The sequence below is a fragment of the Equus quagga genome, chromosome 13, assembly GCF_021613505.1.
Source record: "Equus quagga isolate Etosha38 chromosome 13, UCLA_HA_Equagga_1.0, whole genome shotgun sequence".
Classification (NCBI taxonomy): Eukaryota; Metazoa; Chordata; class Mammalia; order Perissodactyla; family Equidae; genus Equus; species Equus quagga.
The window spans coordinates 2,230,027-2,239,657 of NC_060279.1; positions in this window are offsets into that span (position 1 = coordinate 2,230,027).

Consider the following 9,631-nt stretch of genomic DNA (forward strand, 5'->3'; position numbering starts at 1 on the left):
CTTCCCGCTCTTCCCTTCCCACCTTCCACTTTTTACCCACCCCAAAACAGTTCCTCTCTCCTGTGGGCATTTTTTTTTTAAACAAAGTATACCAGACACGTGGGAAAGTGCACAAAGCCTAAGTGTGACAAATTATGACACAGTGAACATACCCATAGAACCACCACCCAGATCAGGAATTAGATCGCTACCAGCTCCCCAGGGGCCCTCCTCATAGCCCCTCCCAGTCACTACCCTACCTTCCTTCCCAAAGGTAACCTCTGACACCGCAGATTAGTTTTGCCTGCCTTTAGACTTGATATAAATGAAACGATTCAGTAGGTATGATTTCATGTGTGTTTGTGAAATTCCTGCAGGACCTTGTGGGGGCAGCAGCCCCTTCATTTTCAGTGCTGTATAGTATTCCATTAAAGGAATATACCACAACTTATCTATTATTTTGTTGATGGACATTTGGGTTGTTCCCAATTTCGAGTTATTATGAATAATACTGCTATAACAGTTTTGTTTGTGTCCCTTGGTACACTCACGTTCCTATTTGTTGGCTATATCCCCAGGAAAAGACTTTCTGGGTCATGGAGTAGGCATAGGTTTAGTGTCAGTAAAGGCTACTAAATAATTTCCCAAAGTGCTCACGTTAATTTACATTCCTGCCAGCACTGTCTTAGAGTTCCAGTTGCTCCATATCCTCATGAACACTTCGTACTGTCGATATAAAAGGATTTAAAAATTTTAGCTATTCTGGTGGGGTGTGTAGTGGTATCTCATTGTGGCTTAGATTTGCATTTTCCTGATAACCAATGAGGTTAAGCACATTTTCATATATTTATTTGCCATTTGGATATCTGGTCAAGTATTTTGTCCATTTTCTATTAGGCTTTCTGTCTTATTGCTTAGTAGGAGTTCTTTATAGATTTCAAATGACTTCTTTGTTGGCTATAGGTATTGTAAATATCTCTGTGAGTATATAAATACAGAAGACCTTGGTTTAGGGGTCTTCTGAAGCCTCAGGGCCACTAAGATAAGACTATAAGCGCTATGTCTATTCTGATCACTAGTGTATTCCTAGCTCCTGGCACTTAGTAGGTACTTAGTAAACAGGCTGAAGGAATGATGGATGAAATGGATGAGATTCATCTGGGCAGTGTGCCCTGGGTTGTGCTGGTCCCCATACCACAAGGCCCCCCAACACCAAGAGGGGCTGGAGGGAGCAGATTTCCTTCCAGCCCAGTCAGCTGTGACCTTGGGAAGGGGAAGACACCCAGCCCTTCCCTACCGAAGAGCAGAAATAGCTACAGTCTGTGAAGAGGGAAGCACGGATGTAGGAAGCGGAGGTCACAGATGAAAAGACAGGAACTGGCAGCAGGTAGCAAGCCAGCCAGATGCTTCAGGAGAGACTCAGTTGGGGGTGGAGGGGTGGTGATGTCAAGGGGACAGTGAGGGTTTCTGAGCACGACAAGAACCTCCAAAGGTCACCTAGGCCCGCCTCCTGCCTCAAGACATGCCCACTCTGAAAGCTTGTTAGCCGAGAGCTCTTCTATACTTAGAAACACTTTCCCCCTCTGAAGGAGAGGCCTTGAGACTTTGGTTGCAGGGTCCTGTTCCTAGCTCCCTACTGTGGACTCTTGTTCAGATCTGGCTTTAACGTCCTCATGGCCTGTAATGTCCATCCTGAAGATGGAAGACCATTAATCACTGCCAGCCCCTTCTCTAGGAAGTCTTTCGCCAGGCCTGTGGCATTCTACAGCACTTTTCTGTCACCGTCTTTCTCTCCTGTGTCCTCTCTTTCTCATTCAGCTATAGCTGATACCAGGGCAGGTCAGAAGTCTCTGACTGACTCCCATTACTATAGGAGAGAGATTTCCCCCTCGCGACACCCTAACAGACTCACAAGCATCCCCTCCCCAGGTCCTCCAGAAGACAATGAGGCTAGGATAGCTCCAGAATTTTCTATATTGGGGTAGCAGTCTAGTTGGAGAAGGGTTAGATGATGTGGCATGAGATGGCATTTGTATAGCAAGCACAGTGTTTTCACTTGGATATGAGATTATTGGTGGAAGTGGGGGGTTTTGGGGAAGGGGGAGGTGTTAATCACTGCCAGAGGCCTCTGGAGGAGCCTGTGAGGGAATTGCCTCTGTGGGGCAGCCTTCTTCAGTCTTGTGTGGCACTGTTCCTAATATACAGTTCATTTAGCCTCTATGCTGAGGTCATCCCAGTCCCATGGCCTTCCTTTAGAAACAGCTGCTGTCTACCAGGGGACTACCTGGATACCCATCATGAAACATCAGAAAATTCCAGAGCCCTGCAAATTCTGGATCCACTAACTAGTGTGGTATAATCACAAGACTGGCCTGACATGGCTGGAAACTTTTCTGTCTTTTGTTTCTGCTGGGGAAGGGGTGCCCCCTCCCATTTTTCCCTTTGCTATAACCCCTCCGCTGATATCTCCCTCCCAGAGGTCAGCCTCTTTCCTGCTGCGCAGAGCTGTGGTGACATCCCCTTCCGGCTTCCTTCAGTTCTAGGAGGATGCAGTGACGGGGGTGGGATGGGGAAGTGAGGCCATCTGTGCTCAGAGCCAGTTGCTCCCACCATCCTCTCTGCATCTCTCTAACTGAGCTCCCCTTTCCCAAAGCCCCCTGGATATCCACCCTGGATTCCTCTAGGCAGGATGATTCCAGTATTTTGGAGCTATAGTTCTGAAATTACTGGGTATAACTGGGAAGGCTTAGCAGCAAGCAAAATAGTCTGGTGAACTATAACTGGGAATAGAGAAGTAATCTTTAAGAGGCCGTGCTGCAGAGTGGAATGTGCCACAGCTTTGTAATCACATGGGTTTGAATCCATGCTCACCTACATATTAGGTGTGCGACCTTCGGCAAGCTCCTTTATGTCTCAGGACCATATCTATAAAATGGGGACACTGGTCTCTTTCTCAGAGATGCTGTGAAGATTACTGATAATATAGCATTTGGAACATTTCTTGCACATAGTAGGAATATTATGATTTCACCAAAGAGGAAGAGCCACAAACGAGGATTAGGGGCAGCTCAGCCTCTCTCTGGGACTCACATTGAAGCCTAGACTTCACAGAGTGCGCAGGGTTAAAGATGGACAGTCGCAGCGTGTGGATGCGGGTGGGGAGCTAGTCTCAGGGCAGCGTCCCTGCAGTGGGTCATCGGCCAAAGATACGTAAGCTTTATCTGTCCAGAGCCAGGATGCAAGCAGATCATATTTTGCAAAACAGATGATCTAGTTTCACACTGCCCTCTGCGTTTACTGCCCTTTGATTATCTACTAGCCAGGGTTTCCTAAACTGGCCTGGTCATAGGAATCACCTGTGGGCATTTCTTTTAAAATATAGATTTCCAGGCCTTTCTCCTGGAAATTCCGTTTCCAAAGATCTGGTGCTGGGCCAGGAAATCTACCCTTCTAATTAGTGCCCCAGATGACTCTCATGATCCGACCAGTTTGGGGAACAGTGCCCCAGCCTGGGGGTTCTCAGCCATGGCTGCATATTAGAACCTCCTGGGGAGCATCAAGAGACATACCTTTGTCATAGGAGGAAACACTGAACTTCGTCTGGGAAGGCTCTGGAAGTCTTCAGACATGAAGATGCTTCAATTGAATCTTCCTGTGTGGATTTACATTATTCATTTAATCCTAATTATTACCCTATGAAGTGGGCGGTTGCAATGTAACAGGTCAAAATTAAGTCAGTGGATTGGAGAAAAGTAGGTGTATTAAAAAGTTATTTAGGTTAGTCGTTAGGGAAATGCAAATCAAAAACCACAATGGGATACCACTTCACAAACACTAGGTTGGGCACAAAAAAAAACAGAGCAAAAACAAGAAAATAACAAATGTTGGTGAAGATGTGGAGAAACTGGAACCCTTGTGCATTCCTAGCAGGAATGGTGCAGCTGCCGTGGAAAACAGTTTGCTGTTTCCTCAAAAAGTGAAACCTAGAATTACCATACCACCCAGAAATTCCACTCCCAAGAATACACCTCAAAGAATTGAAAACGGTGGAGAAAAGCATCTCCAGAAGCAAAGGAGAACGTGGCATTTGCAAGGAATATCAGGTTTTTCAGTATGCGGCCAGAGGCATACAGAGGAGTGGAGGGCGAAGACGAAACGTTGGTCTTTAATGATCAGTTACACAGCTTAAGACTTATTTTACATGACTTCTTGTTTTATGTGGTAGATTTGTTTTCCCAACTAGATTACAAGGTCCTTGAGCACAGAGGCTTTATATTTTTAAATTTAAATTAATTTTTAATGCCTTATATTGTAAAATTTCCGTGATGTCCGCTGACACATTCTAATTTTTTTTAAGACTCTATTTTTAGAGCAGTTTTACGTTTATAATAAAATTGAGAGGAAGGTACAGAGATTTCCCATATACTCCCTGCCCCTATACATGCCTAGCCTTCCCCATTATTAACATCTCTCATGGGAGTGGTACATTTTTCACCAAGGATGAACTTACATTGACACATCAGAACCGCCCTAAGTCCACACAGTTTATCTTAGGGTTCATACTTGGTGTTGTAGAGTCTGCGTTTGTACAAATGTATAATGATATATTTCTACCATTATATTATCAACAGAGTGTTTCACTGCCCTAAAAACCCTCTGTGCTCTGCCTACTCATAACTACCCCCCTCCCACAACCACTGATCTTTTTATCGTCTCCATAGTTTTGCCTTTTCCAGAATGAATGTCATATAGTTGGAATCATACAGTATGGAGCCTTCTCACATTGGCTTCTTTCACTTAGCAATATGCATTTAAGTTTCCTCTATGTCTTTTCATGGCTTGATAGCTCATTTCTTTTTAGCGCTGAATAATATTCCATTGTCTGGATGTGCCACAGTTTGTTCATTCACTTACTGAAGGTAATCTTGATCGCTTCCAATTTTTGGCAGTTATGAATGAAACTGTTAAAAACATCTGTGCAGGTTTCTGTGTACACGTAAGTTTTCAACTTCTTTGGGTTACTATCAAGGAGCGTGATTGCTGGATCATACTGTAAGAGTACATTTAGTCTTGTAAGAAACCACCAAACTGGCTTCCAAAGTGGCTGTACCATGTTGTATTCCCACCAGGAATGAGAATTTATTTATTTATTTTTTTTGAAGATTAGCCCTGAGCTAATGTCTGCTGCCAATTCTCCTCTTTTTGCTGAGGAAGACTGGCCCTGAGCTAACATCCGTGTCCATCTTCGTCTACTTTATATGTGGGATGCCTACCACAGCATGGCATGCCAAGCGGTGCCATGTCCACACCCGGGATCCGGACCAGCGAACCCTGGGCTGCTGAAGTGGAATGTGTGTACTTAACTGCTGTGCCACGGGGCCGGCCCCTTGTTCAATTTTAAGAGTTCTTTGTATGTTTTAGATAACAGTCTATTATCAGATGTGTCTTTTAACATTCTAATTTAAATTTACAAATTTGGTTCTTCTTCCTGATTAGACCCTTAGGAATTGAGTCTCCTTCAATCTCACAGTGCCAATTTATGGTGCTATGTTATGGCCTCCCCAATACTTTTGTCTTAGACGTTTCTTCTGAGCTCCAGACTTGGATGTCCCAGCACTTCCAACTTGTTATATCCAAAATGGAGCCCATCATCTCCTAGATATCTGATCCTTCTTCCGTCTTCCTCACCTCGGTAAATGGAGTCACTCTCCCACTTGCTCAAGATAGTCACCTGGGAGTCATTTGTGATTCCTTCCGGCACTTCCCCACCTTCTCGCCATCCATCCGTCACCAAGTGCTATCCATTGACTCCACTTCCTAAGTACCCTTTTTTTGGTATTGATTTTTTTTTTTAAATTGAGGTGAAATTCACATAAAATTAACCGTTTTAAGGCTAATTCCATTGGCATTTAGTATATTCACAATGTTGTGCAGCATCACCTCTATTTAGTTCTAAGACATTTTCCACACCCCAAAAGGAAACTCTTACCCATTAAGCTGTCATTTTCCACTCCCCTCTCTCCCTAGCTCCTGGCAACCACTAGTTTGCTTTCTGTTTCCATGGATTTCCCTATTACAGACATTTTATGTAAATGGAACTAGGTAATATGTGACCTTTTGTGTCTGGCTTCTTTCATTCAGCACAGTGTTTTCAAGGTTCATCCAGGTTGTAGCATGTATTAGTACTTCATTCCTTTTTCTGGCTGAATAATAGACCATGGTATGGCTATAACATGTTTTGTTTACCCATTCATCTATTGATGGGCATTTGGGCTGTTTCCACCTTTTGGCAATTGTGAATGGTGCTGCTATGAGCATTCACGTACAAACTTGTTTGAATACCTGTTTTCTTTTTCTTTTTAAAGATTGGCCCTGAGCTAATAACTATTACCAATCTTCTTTTTTTCTTCTTCTTCTTCTTCTTCCCAAAGCCCTGGAGTATATAGCTGTAGATTCTAGTTGTAGCTCCCTCTGGTTGTGCTATGTAGGACGCCACCTCAGCGTGGCCTGACGAGTGGTGCCATGTCTGCGCCCAAGATCTGAACCAGTGAAACCCTGGGCCGCCGAAGCGGAGCACACAAACTTAACCACTCGGCCATGGTGCAGCCCCGTTTTCAATTCTTTTGAGCATGCACTTAAGAGTGGAATTGCTAGGTGATATGGTAATCCTTTTTGTTTTTTTTAAAGATTTAATTTTTTTCCTTTTTCTCCCCAAAGCCCCCCGGTACATAGTTGTATATTCTTCGTTGTGGGTCCTTCTAGTTGTGGCATGTGGGACGCTGCCTCAGCGTGGCCTGATGAGCAGTGCCATGTCCGTGCCCAGGATTCGAACCAACAAAACACTGGGCCGCCTGCAGTGGAGCGCGCGAACCTAACCACTCGGCCACGGCGCCAGCCCCTGATATGGTAATTCTATGTTTAACTTTTTGAGGAAACAACACACTGTTTTCCCCAGCAGCCTCACCATTTTACATCTCACCAGTAAATGTACAAGGGTTTCAATTTCCCCGCATCTTCACCAACATTTATTTTCTGTTTTTTTGATTATGCCCATTCTGGTGGATGTGAAGTGGTATTCCATTGTGATTTTGATTTGCATTTCCCTAATGACTAACCTAGATAACTTTTTACTCCATCTACTTTTCTCCAAGCCACTAGTTTTCAACTGCTATATTGTAACAGCCTACTTCAAAGGGTAATTATTAGATTAAATGAGTTTACACATAGATCAATTCTTTAGAACAGTGCTTGGCATATAGTAATCACTGTGTCAGTGTTAGAAAGAATAAAAGGAAGAACAGAGGGACAGAAAGATGGAAGGAAGAAAAAAGGAAAACCACCTCTTAACTGTTCCTCCTTTTCCCACTGTCCTCAAGTCACAGTTCAAAACCCCTACCCTGACTTGAAAGTCCCAAACAGGCCTCCTTTCAGTTTCTGGAAGGTACACCACTCTTATCTGCCTCATAGTCTCTGCACGCTCTCTTCTCTGTCTGACACAACCTCCAACCTCAACTCTTTGCCTTGTTAACTCTTAATCAGTCTTGAAGTCTGAGCTTATTCACGACCACAGAGGCCTTCCTGATTTCCCAGACCAGGCACCATGGAGTATATAAAATAAGACCTTCTCTCTTAGGCTTGGGCAAGAGAGCCCCCTGCCCAGGGCTTCATGCTTTAGAAGGCGCCATATATGACAACCACAAAAGAAGGAAATCTATTAAAAGTCCAGGGGTGTTCTTGTCACTTGAGATCCAGCACTCAGTGCTGGCACAGAGCAACGGGTCACCCTAAACAGACATTCCTGAGATGAACACAGTTCAGGCCCTAGAGAAACACATCTCTCCAAATCTTGCCCTATGTCTTCAGGAAAAAAAAAAATTACGTCTGAACGCCCTGAATGTTTGTGGATGGTGTCACTGTGAACTTTGGAGAAGACGTGCCTTTGGAGCGCAGGGAGGAATTGAGCTGCCAGAGCGCTTAGCTAAGAGAAAAGAAAACTGACTTGTAAAATCCTTCCTCTCAGATAGCATAACTGAGTAGATGCCTGCATGACACGCATTTCCCAGCAGTGCTGAGCGGCCATTTTCTTGTTCCTCTTAGTTCCAGTCTGGTGCTGGAGGCGCTCAGGAATTAGTGTAGTATTTGCAACACTGCACAGGCTGGCTGAGGAAAATTCGGTAGTGTTAAACAATTTATATTCTTCTTACATTTTTATATTTGTAGCTATAGATGCAACATATATTTAACATGATACTCTTTTTATTGTCAGCTACATCGACAGTGAACATTAAAATCGCAAATAGTTTCATTTTTATAAAAATATTTAATTAGAGTTAAATTCAAAAAAATTAATGAAGTGTTCAGCTCTTCGGTAGTAACTTTGTCTCTATTATCTCTCCTCTGGAAAGAGGAAAAGAATACTGGATCTACAATGGTCAAATTTTTAGCAACCCAGGTTCAAAACCAAGGGACCCCAGTCAAACTTCACTCCTTTCCTTTCCCATTCCCTTTGCTTGGAATCTTTTGTCCTCCTTCCAGCCTTAGGGAGTGAGGTGTGAGGAACAAGCTTGAGCTAAGTCCTTCATGAGGATGGAGGGTACACCTGTGATTATCTGCCGGCGTTCTTTCAAGGTGAATTTGGGGAGTGGTGGATGGATGGGCGCAGGGGCGGAGGAAAGTCCCAGACTCACTCCCCACCCTGCCCAGCCAGCACTCTCAGCTGCTCTCTCCAGGAGCCTTCAGGGGCCTGGAATGTCTGTTCTCTGAGCAGAGTTTGGAGCAGTTCCTTCAAAAGCCTTCCTTTCTACTCTGGGGGCTCAGAAGACTATCCTTTCAGACGCTAGAAGAGAGTGGTGAGACCGGATGGGGACAGGGTCCCCTGCTCATTCTTCTCTGTCATCCCACAGATCATTAGAGACTAGGCTGTCCGCAAACTCAGAGAAAGGAGAAGGGCTGAACCCAGAAGCTGGGGGTGGGGCTGGGGGTGGTAAGGAGTGTTGGCAGACAGAGGGAGAGGTGTGACTAGGGAGAGGTCAGCCAGGGGAACACAGAGAGCCTGAGCTGAGAACCAAATCCAACAGGAGAGCAGTCTTTGTCTCTGAGATCTCCCTGGATCGGAACAAATGAGCCACCAGCACAGGTTCTTGGGACGGGCAGTGTGGGGCAAGCAAAAAAGCCCGGACTGGGGGATTTTTGATGGGCATTTGAATCTGGGGCTGCCCCTTAAGAACTGTGTGACCTTGGGCAGATGACGTCTCTGAGTTTCAGTTTCCTCTGCAGTACTATTAGCACAGGCTTTGGATTCAGAGAGACTGCCCCTAACACCTGCATGACCTTGAACAATACTTAACCTCCGTCTCAGCTGCCTCAGCTGTACAACGGGCGCTAACACTTCAGAGTTGTCAGGATCAAATAGGATAATCAGCGGGAAGTGGATGCCATCAGTAACTTAGGATCATGGAGTAACAGTGAGTTTGGGGACAGGTGACAAGGGTTTGAATCTGTGTAACTTCTCTGAGAACCAAGTCCTCCTGGTAAGAAGGGGGAGCAGTACTTTCTTCATGGGGCTCTTGAGGGGCTCCGATGAGGTAAGGTGGATGAAAGCATTTTACACAGCTCTGTACAAACGTGAAGGAGTGTTTTGTTTTTCAGCTCA